Raw genomic sequence first — 14,321 nt, 5'->3', positions numbered from 1 at the left:
TGTTTTTGTTTTTGAGAGGGGGTCTGGCTACGTAGCCCAGGCTGGCCTTGAACTCACTACGTAGCTCTGGCTGGCCTCAAAGTCACGGCGATCCTGCCTCAGCCTCCCGAGTACTGGCATTACAGGAGTGCACCACCATGCTCAACAACAATGCAATTCTGGCCAGTTATAATTTTATTCTGTGTAGTCCGTGCCTCTCCACTGTGAAGTAGCTTTAGTTTACAGGACCTGCAGCTTCCAAACGTGCCCTTATCAAGTTACATAGCAGCTGGTTCCTCCAAGCTGCAGAAGATTCCGTGGAGTTCTCACCATCAGAGGTGGTCTCCTGGGTCCTGTGTAGATGAGGGAACGGTGACGACAGCGCAACCCCACACAGGCTCTTATTCCGGGGTGTTCTTGCCCACAATTCCTCTTGATTAGTTTCTTTGCTGCTTCTAGAAAATTGCTTTCATGAGCTAGTCATGGTGCCCCATGCCTATAATCCCAGCACTCTGGAAGGCTGAGACAGGAGAATTTCCAATTTGAGCCCTGCCTTTACAACTGTGATGGTTAATCATGCTGTGCGGATTTGAAAGTATTAAGAACCACCCAGCAGATTATCAGAGCACAGTTCTGGGTGTGGGGCAGATGACTGACAGTTAGGCCAGCAAACTGAGTAGGGAGACCCACCCCCAGATGCCAGGTAGCATCAACTGATAGTCTTGTAGCCCAGAATTTGTACCTTGGGCTTTGGCTGTGGGTCTCCAGTTTCTTCACCCTTCCAACAAAGACTCAAGTGGTGACACTGCAGTGAGTAGCCAGGCCTTCTGCCTTAGACTGGTGCTGCCTCCTGATCCCTTTTGTTCTGTTGCTTCCATCTTCGTGGGCTGAGCAGCACATGCATCCTCCGGCTCGCTGGAAGTGGGTATTGTGGACTCTCAACATTTGATCCTGTAAGATACCTAATAAATCCCCTTCCACAATTACACAAAGATTTTCTGTTGATTCTGTTCCTCCAGAGAAAGAAACCTAAGTAACACAGCAAATTAGTGATTATGAAAGACCCTGTCTCAAAATTTTAAAAAATTTGTGGTGGTGCACACCTGTAATCCCAGCACTCGGGAGGCTGAGGCAGGAGTATCGCTGTGAGTTCGAGACCAGCCTGGGCTACATAGTGAGTTCCAGGTCAGTCTCAACTACACAGTGAGACCCTGTCTCAAAAAAAAAAAAAAAAAAAAAAAAAAAAAAAAGAAAGAAAAAGGAAAATGTTATCTTGGGACTCTATGCACAATTCTACTAAAATGGTACTTGGGAGCTTAATGCACTGAATGTGAGGCCAATCGTAGGCTGAATTATGGGTTCCGTGAGGTCAGGGGGTTTACTCTCCTGACTTTGAGATGGCCCTTTCACCCAGAACACAGCCCGGCTCATGCAGGGAGTAAAAAACAACACAAATCCATTAAAATCTGGGCCTGGTGGGGTGGGTCTATATTTCCATCACCCTGGGAGGCTGAGGCAGGAGGATCACACAAGTTCAAACCCAGCCTGGGCAATTTAGAGACTAGACAAGACTCTATCTCAAAATAAAAAAGAATGGGCTGGGATGTAGCTCAGTGCAAAAGTTTTGGGTTCAATCCTCTGTACTGCAAAAAAAAATCTATTAAAAACAAGACCTCATTATGATAAAATATGTAAATATAAACATATTAATAAATCTGCACTCTGCATTCAAACATGTGAGTTGTTACCTAATCCTGAGATTAAATCGTTTTTGCCGTAAGCTTCACATTTCATTGTGACACACCACATACACAAGCTGAAACACCTCCTCTATGCTTCTTATAAAAATATACTCTTTTGGGCTGGGGATTTAGCTCAGTGGTGCCGCCACCTGCCTTGCAAGTGAAAGGTCCTGAGTTTGATGCCCGGTACATACGCTTTTGGTTTTATTTTGTTTTCTTTTGTGTTTTGAGACAGAGTCTTGCCGTATGGCCCTGGCTGGCCTCGAACTCACTGGGTAGCCTAGGCTGGCCATAACTTTGTGGTGATCCTCCTACCTCAGTCTCCTGAGTGCTAGGATTACAGGCATCCGCGAATTCGAGGCCGCGTGAACTACATAGCAAGGGCCTGTCTCAGAAAAAGGAAAAGAAAAAGATACTTTCAGTATTACTAGGAAAAGCCAGACAGTGTAACACATGCCCATAAATCCCAGCATCATGAGGCTGAGGCAGGAGGATCACAAGTTTGAGGCCAGTCTAACTACAGAGCAAAGGACTGACTCAAAAGTGACAACAAACAAACAGAAAAAGGAAAAACAAGATCTTTTTGTAATGATAAATAGATCAGTTTATTGAGGATACACCCATAAGTGTGCTCTTCCAAGCGCTGGGATCACAGGTGTGCACTACCACACCCAGAGTAGTTTTCAAATGTGTAAAGCAAAAAAAAAAAAAAGACGGAAGTACATGGAAAAATAGATTGACAACTTTTGTTGTTTCAAAAATGGTTGTACAGCATTTGGAAATAGTTCAGTGGGATACATCTTGCCAAGCATGCCTCCCCCCACGAAAGTAAAAAAGATAATGCATGTGTCTCTGTGTAAATACAGAAAACCAAGAAAGCCAGGCATGGTGGCGCATGCCTATAATCCCAGAACTTGGGAGGCCGAGGCAGGAGGATCGCTGCGAGTTTGAGACCAGCCTGGGCTACATAGTGAGTTCCTGGTCAGTCTACATAGTGACACCCTATATCAAAAAAAAAAGAAAACCAAGAAAGATGCCTTGTACCTAAATGGCATTGTCACCTTGGTCTAACAGTTTCAGAATACTTAACCCAACAGCAGCAGAATACACTAGGTCTTCAATTACTCATGGAGATGCCTCATATTTTTGGCCACACCAAAAAAAAACTTAATAAATTTAAAAGGATTCAAATCATATCAAGTGTGTTGTCAGGCCATAGAAAAATTAAATTAGAAATCAGTAACAGAAAGCTCTCTGGGAAAACCTTTAAACATTTGGAAACAAACTAGCATGATTCTAAGTCATTTACTGTCAAAGAATCAACCAACTGGAAACTGAGTTTAAAAATGAATGAAAATTAAAATGATTGTGAGGGAAATTTACAGTGCTAAAGACTGATTAGAGAAAAAGACAAGTTGTTTCTCGGGGGTTGTCATTGTTTTTGTTGTATAGTGCTAGGGGTTGAACGCAAGGCCCTGTGCACTCTTAGAAAATGCTCTGCCACTGAGAAACAACTCCAGCCTCTTTCTTTTTAAATTCTGAGACAGGGTCTAACTACACTGTTCAAGCTGCCCTTGAACTTGTGACCCTCCTGCCTCAGCCTCCCAAGTAACTCAATTTAAGTCTGCGCTGTTGGGCGTGTCATGCTTCAAAGGTCTTGAATTTCTACTTTATGGAATGAGAAAAAGAAAAACTAAAACCAAAGTAAGCAGAGGAAGAAACTAAAATCAAAAAGGAAAAAAAAAGAGAAATCAGAACAGAGAAAAAGCAAAAAGCAGCGAAGTCAATATACAAAAAGTAATTGTACTTCTTTTTTTCTTTTTTGGGGGGCTGGGAATCGAACTTGGTTCCTCGCGATTGTGAAGCAGGCAGCAGAACCACTGAGCTAAATCCCAGCTTATACTTTTAAATATTAGCAATAAACAATTGGACACTGTAAATTTTTTAAATATATAATTTAAAGTAGCATCAAAAATTTGTCAAATACTTGGAATAAATCAGACCAATGTAGCGAGGTATCAAAACTAAAACTACACAACAGGGCTAAGAGGAGTCAAAGGAACCCTCTACACGAAGAGGTGCAGGTCAGGACACTCAGTGCAAGTACAGTTACAACCACCTGCAAATTCACCTAGGAACTCATGAGTTCAGTGTATCCTCCAAAATAACCCCGATAAGAGGCACCTGCTTCAACATGGACCATGAAAACGCTGTGCTAATGAAAGACAAGACCAAAGGCACAGGCCCGGGCCCACGGCTCTGTGGGAAAGTGATGGCCTCACACACCCAAGGGCTAGCTCCTGCCCCCGGGCCACCAAAAAGTAAAGGAGCACAGGTGTGACAGTGCAATGGGACCTCTGCCATCCTGGCTGCTCAGGAGGCTGAAGCAGGAGGGTCCCTTGAGTCCAGAGTCTGAGGCCTCCCCGAGCAACAAAAAACAAATAGAAGGGCACACATTGCATGATTTCATTTTTACAAAATGCCCAAGGGAGTCAAATCTAGAAAGAAACAGTGAGGCTGGGGGTGTAGCTCAGTGGAAAGCACTTGCCTGGCATGTGAAGGGCCTGGGTTCAAGCCTCAGCACGGAAGGAAGGAAGGAACAAAGGAAGGACGGACGGACAAAAGATAAAAAGGGCAGGACGTAAGCAGGCAAGAAAGGACACGTGGGTGAGTGTGAGGCTAAGGACGGGTGGAAGGTAATGTAAGGGACTGCTAATGGGTGCAGGTTCATTTTGGGGTGAAAGAAAGATTCTGAAATTAAATTGTGAGAACTGGACAACCTTGTTGAATGTATTAAAAACCACTGAACTGTAAACTTTAAAATGGCTGAAATTATGAGTTTTTGCTCAATGTGACATTTATGTTTTGAAGCAAAACATGTATCGGTACACTTTATTTAGTTTTTCTAGCAAAACACGGATGGCACGTCCCGGGCACAGACAACGTGACGCCCACCGCAGGGAGTCCGCACTGCACGGGCCGCACACCGCCTCTTTCTTCTCGTGGCCCTCCAGCCGCTCTCCTCCCTGTGCATGGAAGCTCTGTTTCCATTCTGTCTGTTTTCTTTTCCCTCCCTTTCTTCCTCCCTCTCCCCTCCCTTGCTGCCCTTCCCATTTGAACGTTTTCTTCCATTTCCCAGTATCTGCTATACATGTTAGTCCTTATTTCCACTTTTGGTTTTTCACACTAGAGAAACAATGCAGTATTTAATTCACTGAAGAATACGGTCCCCAGGGGCATCATTTAGCTAGAAATGTCTCAAGCTCATCTTCCTTTATGGCAGAGTAGTACTCCATTATGTCTTTAAAAAAACACACACTTTCTTTATCCATTCATCGTTTGGTGGCCATTTGAGCTGTTCCCAAGATTTATTTGCATCAATTTTTTAAAATCTGCCTAAAAACTAATCAGCAGGCATTCTGGTAGTGATTAACCAGTGGATTCTAAATTCATATGGAAAAGCAAAGGGTCTGAAGATCTAAAATAACTTCAAAAAAGCAGAACGGTCTACCTAATTGAAAATCTACCTGACTACAGTGCCCACAGTAACAATACAGTAACCAAAACCATGCATACCGAGGCGGACACGGATAAATCAATAGAACAGCATCCACACATAAACGGACATCTGAATTTCAACGCAGGTGCAAAGCCACTTGGTGGGGAAAAGACCTTTTCAACAAATGGTGCTAGAAGCATCAGACACCCTTGTACAAGCAGTAAGATAATAACTGTTTGGTTCTTTTTTGAGAAAGGTCTCACTGTTGTAGTTCAGGCTGGCCTTGGCTCCTGACAATCCTCCTGCCTCAGCCTCCCAAGTACTGGAGGACAGATGTGCACCACCATGCCCGGCTTCAAGAATAATAACTTAAAACTTCCATTCCCATCTTACAACATGCTGTGTTCAGTTATGTTTTGTCCCCACCGAACTCATATTGAAATTGGATTCCTAAGGTAGTGGTAATAAAAGGTGAGAGGCAGAGAGTACAGAAGGGTGTGGAACACGCCTGCAAACCCAGCTTGCTCAGAGGCTGAGGCAGGACTGAAAGTTCAAACCCAGCCTGGGCAACTTAGTGAATTAGCAAGAATTTGTCTCAGAATTAAAAAAAAGATCTGAGAATGTCCTCCATACAAAGGACCTGGACTCAATCCCCATTAACAAACAGAAAAAGGTACATATCTTGGAGGCTGAGGTAGGATTGCAAGTCTGAGGCCAGCACGGGCAGTTTAGCAAGTCCCTATCTCAAAATAAAAAAAATTACGAAGGGCTGGTGCGTTGCTCAGTGGTAGAGCACCTCTGTGTTTAATCTCCAGTATTAAAAATATTATGTCTCCTTGTTTAGCTTTTTCCCCATATATTCATTATTCATGATGATTGTGTCTTGCCGTTGAACAAATAAACTCCAGAATACCTCAAAACACTGAACTAGCCAGGCGTGGTGGTGCATGCTTGTAATCGCAATACTTGGGAAGCTGAGGCAGGAGGATCCCTATGAGTTCGAGACCAGCCTGTGATACACAGTGAGTTCCAGTTCAGCCTCAACTACATAGTGAGACCCTGTCTCAAAAAAAAAACAAAAAAAACAAAAAAAACAAAAAAAACACTGAACTGTCTGTCCTGGCAAGAAACACATCCCAAATGACAAGACCGCAGAGGTCACAAGATGTTTCCCTTCATGCTGTCATTTGATCTTTTAGATGCTGCTCTCAGAACACCAGCTACAGTAAGCTGCTATTTAGGGACAAGATAGCCCAATCTGTAGTTGAAAAAGGAAATCAGCAGGGTGGACACTGAGTTCTTAGACCAGAACTTCTGAACTGAAGCTCTCTGTTTGTTTAAAGCAATCCCACACGACAAGGACTCGGTCAGAAAGCCCCACACTGATGGTGACAAGTGGGAGCGGGCTTCCCAGCACTAGTTCTGTCACCTTCCTCAGCGGCCTCGGCTCCGCATCGTGCGGGGGGTGGGGTGGACAGTGAGACTCCCTCTACGGTACAGGACCCAGTTATGGTCAATGCATAGAAACCGAAGTCTCTGCCTGAAACTTCAGCAAAAAGTTTTTTAAGGATTGGGCCAGCAGCTCCTTTCCTTTTTCTTTGAGACAGGGTCTTGATATGTAGTCCAAGCTGGCCTTGAACTCACAGTGATCCTCCTGCCTGAGCCTCTCAAGTTCTGGGGCTACTGTTGTGCATGCCACCATGCTCGGTTCCTTTCCATGTTTACCTCTTTCTCTCTCTTCCTACTTGGAACACTACTATGATGCCTAAAGCAAAGTTACCTCTCACCCACAGACGCGAAAGCCACACAAAGATGTGGTAAAGCCACCATCGCTGCTGGAAGCCTGCCCCAGGTATCATGTTGCTAGAGGCACATAAACCCCTAGCCATACCCGCCTCTCTTCCTTCCTTGTGGACAAACACATTTACAATAAATGAAGATAGTACATCAGAGAGAAGACTGCTCTCTGACAACAATAATTTATTTTTCTAAAAACTTGCCAGGTGTGGTGGTGCACACCTGAAACCCAACACTCAGGAGGCTGAGGCAGGAGGATTGCTGAGAGTTCAAGGCCAGCTGGACTACATAGTGAGTTCAAGATAAGCCTAAACTATACACTGAAACCCTGTCTCAAAAAACCTAAATGAATAAATGACTAAAAATTTGAAACTATAAAGCACCTAAGAAAAGATATTTTATCCAATTGCATAAGGAATGCATGAGAAATTTAATTTACATTAAGTATAATGTAAATTGTTCTTTCCTTTGCCAATTCCAGGATTGACTCTAATGAAAAACCAAAGCTGATGTTTAAAATTTTTTCATTTTCCCAGAGAATACATCATCTCAAGAGCTTTATCGATGAAATGGTAACGTGATTTAGAATACAGTTTTTTCAGCTCTCTTCATAAAGAACTTAAAAACTTCCTTCATTGCTAAGTTGAAATATCACGGCACAACAATTCTGTAATGTTTTTCATTCCAGGAGTGGGGTGGGGTAGATGAAGCAAGTAAGTTAGTGTATTGCTCAGAACCAAATACAGCACAGTAAAACCTTGGTTTACAAACATAATTTGTCCCAGAAACATGTTTGCAATCCAAAGCACCTGGATATCAAAGTGAATCTCTTCAAAAGAAATAATGGAAACTCAGATTTGTCCCACAATGCTGTAGTACAATACAAAATAATAAGGAAAATACAGGCTATAAAGAAAAATTAACAAATTAACCTATACTTTCCTTTGAAAACCTGCATGCCTGGTGTGAGGGAGACAAAGGAAAGAAGGGTTACTGTGTAGGAAGACTTTAGCTATCACTAACAGAATCACTGCTACCTTCTGTCTTGATGGAATCTTTTTCTTTTCATGCAACTTTAACAAGGAACCTATCCGCTGACATTTGCTTTGGCCTCCTTTTGAGGATTTCATGAATTCAGTGCATTGTTATTAAACAGAGTCATCGCTCATACTGCTGCAGTCTTACTTGGATGGTGCTTTGCTTTTTTTCTTTTCTTTTCTTTTCTTTCCTTTTTTTTTTTTTTTTTTTTTTTTTTGTACCAGGAATCAAACTAGGGTCTTTGTGCTTGTGAGGCAGGCGCCGGAACCACTGAGCTAAATCCCCGGCCCTGGATGGTGCTTTTCTACAAAACTTTCGGTTTCCCACATTTTACACATCTCCCTAATCTCATGTGAAGTGAGGGATTCCTCCGCCTTTTTCCTCTGTAGATGACACTGCCTCCATTAACCTCTTACTGTAGGGAGAGGATCATTCACAATACCAGAGAAAGAGGGAGAACCATTGGCTCAGTTGTGATCATGTGACATTTGGCACCACGTACTACTCTTAATGCAAAACATAGCTCGTTTATCAAGTTAAATTTGTCAGAAATGTTTGTTCGTCTTGTGGAACACTCACTGAACAAGTTACTCCCAACCCAAGGTTTGTCTGTGTAGGATTTTCCCAAGCTCCACCACATCCTTCCCCATTCCTTCCTCCCTAAGATGGTATGGATTTTGGAGAGGAGGCTCTAATTTTATGAGCAAAGTGACTTCATTGGATTTTTGTTGTTGTTGCTGTTGTTCTTTTTGACACAGGGTCTCAGGCTGCTCTTGAGCTCACTATGTAGCCAAGGCTGGCCTCGAACTCATGGCAATCCTCCTACCTCAGCCTCCCAAGTGCTGGGATTACAGGTGTGTCCCACTATGCCTGACTTCAATGGACCTTAAATGGAGAAGAATCCTTACTATCTAGGCTAATTTGATTTCTTCAAAAGGAAAGAGACTTCTGAGCTATGGGCAAAGCTTACCTGCCAGGAAAGGGCCTCACACACACCTGTGGGGTGAGCTCTTCAGGGCTGGGAGATCTGCCAGACCAAGTCTTCATCTTCTGTGCCTAAGCTGGTTGTCACGGGTGATTATACAGGGAGGAAGAAAAGGTCTTGAAATCTACCACCTTGAATTCCATATCAGGAAAACACAGTGGGCTCAAATAAACAACCTAATGTTGAACCTCAAGCTTCTAGAAAAAGAAAAGCAAGTCAAGCCCAAAGCTCATAAGAGGGAGAAAATTATATAAGTCAGAGCAGAAATTAGTGTAATGGAAACTAAGAAAACAATATAAGGAGTCAATGAATTGAAGAGTTGGTTCTTTGAAGGATTAAATAAAATTGACAAACCCTTAGCCAACCTTATCCAAAAGGGAAAGAAAAGACTCAGATCCATGCAATTTGGAATGAAAAGGGCAAAATCACAACAGATTCTGCATAGATCCAAAATATCATCAAAACTTACTTCAAGAACCTGTATTCTAATAAGATGGAAAATACAGAAGAAATGGACAGATTCCTAGATACACATGAATTACCACAACAGATTCAAGAAGATATAGAAATTCTATATAAACCAACATCAGCCAATGAAATTGAATATGTAATTTAAAAACTATCAACAAAGAAAAGACCAGTCCCTGATGGATCCCCTGCTGAATTCTACAAGTAATTTAGAGAAGACCTAATGCCACTACTCCTCAAACTCTATAACTCCCAAATTCATTCCTGGAAGCAAGTATACTCTCATACCAATACCAGAGAAGGATCCAACCAAAAAGGAGAATTACAGGCAAATCTCTCTAAAGAACATAGATACAAAAATCCTAAATAAGACATGGGCAAACAGAATGCAGCAAATCATCAAGAAAATTATACACCATGACCAAGTTGGATTCATCCCACGGATGCAAGGATGGTTCAACATATGCAAATCAATAAATGTAATACACTATGTTAACAGAGTCAAGGACAAAACATATATGATCCTCTCAAATACAGAAAAAGCATTTGACAAGGTTCAACACCCATTTTTAATAAAAAACCTATAGAAAATTGGTATAGATGGTCTTTATATTAATCTGATAAAAGTCATCTATGACAAATCAACAGCCAACATCATACTAAGTGGACAAAAACTCAAAGTTTTCACTCTAAAATCAGGAACAAGACAAAGATGTCCAATGTCACTACTCTTGTTCAATATAGTTCTGGAAACACTAGCCAGAGCAATTAGACAAAAGAAAGAAATAAAAAGAATAAGAATAGGAAAGGAAGAAGTTAAATCATCATTATTTGTGGATGACATGATACTGTACATAAAAGGCCCCCAAAACTCCACCAAAAGACTTTTAGATTTGATAACCAAATTCAGTGGCATAGCTAGATACAAAGTCAACTCTCAAAAGTCAATAGCCTTCCTTTACACAAATAACAAACTCGTGGAGAGAGAAATTACAGAAACAATCCCTTTCACAATAGCATAAAAAAGTGAAATATTTAGGAATGAATCTAAGGAAGTAAAAGATCTCTACATGGAAAACCATAGTACTCTGAAAAAGGAGACTGAAGAGATATCAGAAATGGAAAGATATCCCTTGTTCTTGGATAAGAAGAACCAATATACTGAAAATGGTCACACCTCCAAAACTGTTACTCAGATTTAATGCAATCCCAATCAAAATCCCAAGAGCATATCTCACATAATTAGAAAAAACAACCCTAAAACTCATTTGGAACCAGAAGAGACTTAGAATAGCAAAGGCAATTCTTGGCAAGAAAGGCAAAGCAGGGGGTATGACAATCCCTGACTTTAAATATACTACAAAACTACAGTGATATAAACAGAGTGGCAAAAGAACAGACCTGAGAATCAATGGAGCAGATTAGACAATACAGAAACAACTCTAGACACACTCAACCAGTTTATCTTTCTTGGACAAAGGAGCCAAATACCTTTAATAGAAGAAAGATAGCCTCTTTAATAATTGGTGCTGGAAAACTGGCTGTTCACATGCCAAAGATTGAATCTAGACCTGTAACTTTCACCACACACTAACCTAAAATCAAAATTGATCAAAGGTCTAAATATTAAAAGAGAAACACTAAGTCTGCCAGAAGAGAGAATAGGAAGAATGTTTGAGGACACAGGAGTAGGGAAAGACTTCATGAACGAAACCCAGAACATACAGGAAATACTACAAAGAATCAACAACTGGGACCACATCTAATTAAAAAGCTTTTGCACAGCAAGAGAAACCAACAGAGTGAAGAGACAACCCATAGAGTGGGAAACTATTTTTACCAGCTATTCCAATAAAGGATTATTATCTAGATATATAGAGAACTAAAAAAAACAAAAAAACAGAGCTCCCAAATTTAAAATCACAGTTCAATTTTAGTGTATGTGCTACCAAAGCGAGCACTAAAATCACAGTTCAAAAATGGGCATTGAAATAAAAACTCTTCTTAGATGAAGAATCAGAAAAGGCAAGTAAATATATGAAAAAATGTTGAACATGAGTGGTCATTCATGTAATGAAAAGGAAAATGCTGAGATTCCACCTCACTCCAAACAGAATGGCCACTGTCAAGAAGTCAACCAATAACAAATGTTGGAGGGGCTTTGGGGAGAAAGGAACCGTTCTTCACTGTGGATGGGAGTGCAGACTGGTGCAACCACTGTGCAAATCAGTATGGAGATTTCTCAAATGACTAAAACTTGAGGTTCCATTTGGCCCAGCTATGTCTCTTCTTATTTTCCTGAAAGAATTAAAAGCATCATACCACAGTGATATACGCACACACGTGTTTATAGCAGCACAGTTTGTAACAGCTAAATTTTGGAAACAGCCTAAATGCCCATCAACTGATGAGTAGATAAAGATGTGTTTCTAAAAAATATACAATGGAGTATTACTCTGCCACATAGAAGGTTGAGCTTCAGACATTTATAGCTCAACGGACAGACCTTTAGACCATACTCCTAAATGAAATACATCAGACACACATGTTTAAATACTGCCTTGTTTCTCTGGTGTGAGAAACCAAAGGTGGAAATAAGAACAGAAATGTATAATGGATGTTGGGAAGAGGGAAGAAAGTGTTCAAATGGGAAGGGGAACAGGGAAAAGAGAGGAAGGAAGGGACAAGAAAAAAAGTGAAAATAAAAGAAAAAATGGAAACAAAGCTTTTATAAAGAGGGAGGGGAGGAGGCTTGAGGGAGGGAAATGGGATAAAATAAAGTAATACACATTTTTTTAAAAACCACCTCCTTTTTCCAGGCATGGTGGTACATGTCTATAATTTCAGCACTCAGCAGGCTGAGGCAGGAGGATCATAGGGAATTTAAAGCCAACCTGGACTACATAAAGAGCTCCTGTCTCAAAAAAATAAAACCAAAACAAAGAACAAACAATGATCATCTCTCCTCCCTGATCCCATACCACCATATTTGACTTGAGCCACTATGCCAAAGGGGCTATCCTAGCATCAGTTTTGTGTATTAATGTATGTATTTATTTATTTATTTATTTGGGGGGATTCTGTTGTTTTGAGACAGATCTCGCCGTGTAGTTCAGACTGACTTTGAACTCACTATGTAGCCCACACTGGCCTCAAATTTGTGATGATCTTCCTGCCTCAGCCTCCTGAGTGCTAGGATTACAGGCCTGTGCCACCATGCTAGGCCCTACTGTCAGTTTTAAATGCACATAATACACAACTGGGGTGACACATTAATGCCCCAGCAGCCCCGTGTCACTAAAGTGACCTGGGATCGTAAACTGGGGCAGAGGGGCCGTCCATCTGAAACTATTCAGTTGACTCTCTGGATATCTGTTTTATGTTTTTTAATTCTTCAAGTAAATGAAATAGAAATCAGTGTCACTCGTGAATTTACATTCACATCCTGACTAATGTTTAATCAGTCACATAACAGTTTATTGGTTTTTGTTTTGTTTTGTTTTTCAGTACTGGGGATTGAGTCCAGGGCCTTTGCACTGAGCTAAATCCCAGCCCTTTTTTATTTTGATGCAAGGTCTCACTAAGTCCCTAAGTTGCCCAGAGTGGGCTTGAACTTGCAGGCCTCCTGCCTCAGCCTTCCAGAGTGCTGGGACCACGGGACTGTGCCACAATACCTGGCACTTAACAATTTCTTAAGCATGGCCACTGGTCTCATTGGTGAGAGTGGAGTCACTGTTCCCATGAACACCTACGAAGCACTTAGTAGCAGGAAAGCTCTCATTCCAGGTATCCTGAGCAGCCAGCGCTGTCCATTTACTCAAAGCAATGGAACAAAAACCTGTTCTCCTTCCAGATTGTACTGCTAGTTCGGCGGTAGCCTCCTTCTCCTGCTCGCTCTTCCTGGGCACAGGCAGCAGGGCTCTGCCATTCGCACTGCTCTGCGCCCGGGCACAGCTCGGGGTCTCTGCACACCTGCCTTTCCGCCCAGGGCGGCCGACTCCTCTGGAGATGGGGAGGGGACAAGGTCGACACGCCAGCCTGTCCCCCCGGGGCCCAGAGCAGGCTGTGAGCTCGGGGCTGCGTGTGGAGTCACAGCTCAAGGAGAAAGGGCAGAGGGAAGGGCACTCACGCGTGAAGCCTTTGTTCCTCCGGAATGCCAGCCCGTCGTGCCCCTCCACCTCTGATGTGTCACAGAGGGGTCCACACCAGCTCTGAAGGCTCGCAGCTCCTCAGAACCACAGCCCGGTTCACATCGGGCCCACAAAGCCTCCTCGCCCGGAGAAACCAGATGACAGCAGATCCGGCAGGTGCCAGGTGTCCACACTTGGTCTCTACAGGGAGGACATGTGGTTGGGAAAGGTCCAGCTGGTGAGAAGGAACATGGAAGCCTTATGAATGAAGAAAGGTAAAGGCAGGCAGTCTGGAAAGCGGATGTCACCGGAAGCGGAAGTGGATGTGGAGGTCAGGAGGTCAGTCCTGAGCCTCCCGGGTAACCATCGGGAGGGGCTGAGCCAGCCCAGGCCCAAGCTGCGGGGGCCCAACACTGGATGCAGATCTGAACCCTTCCACGGCTTCTCATGTGGCACCGGGGAAGCCACACTGTAGACTTTGGACCTCTGATTTGTCTGTTGCAAAACATATATACATAGTTGATGTTTATTTCTAAATAAAACTTGGTTTTACTACACTGCAATTATTGAGCTTGCGAGAAGAATTCATCCAAGCCCACCACACTACCCAGTGGACAATTTCTCGGTTTTGGCTCATGCCAAAGAAAGTGAATCTGGAGTCCAAATAAACTCTCTCACAAACT

General features: G+C 42.5%; 1 long non-coding RNA gene across 2 annotated transcripts; it reads right to left on the bottom strand.

Moving 5' to 3' along the window:
* Nucleotides 1-147: 147 nt before the first annotated feature.
* LOC104863903 lies at nt 148-14,119 on the bottom strand. 2 transcript variants are annotated; one of them, XR_780718.2, is made up of 3 exons: nt 13,638-14,119; nt 722-894; nt 148-434 (listed from the first exon to the last, which is right to left on the bottom strand). It is a non-coding gene; the product is annotated as an uncharacterized LOC104863903 (long non-coding RNA). The 2 variants fall into 2 exon arrangements; XR_780717.2 differs by having other exon boundaries at nt 148-332.
* Between the last annotated feature and the right edge of the window lie 202 nt (nt 14,120-14,321).

The sequence above is a fragment of the Fukomys damarensis genome, unplaced genomic scaffold, assembly GCF_012274545.1.
Source record: "Fukomys damarensis isolate Sample0158 unplaced genomic scaffold, DMR_v1.0_HiC HiC_scaffold_14, whole genome shotgun sequence".
Taxonomy (NCBI): Eukaryota; Metazoa; Chordata; class Mammalia; order Rodentia; family Bathyergidae; genus Fukomys; species Fukomys damarensis.
This window is presented reverse-complemented; position numbering and strand designations above follow the sequence as displayed.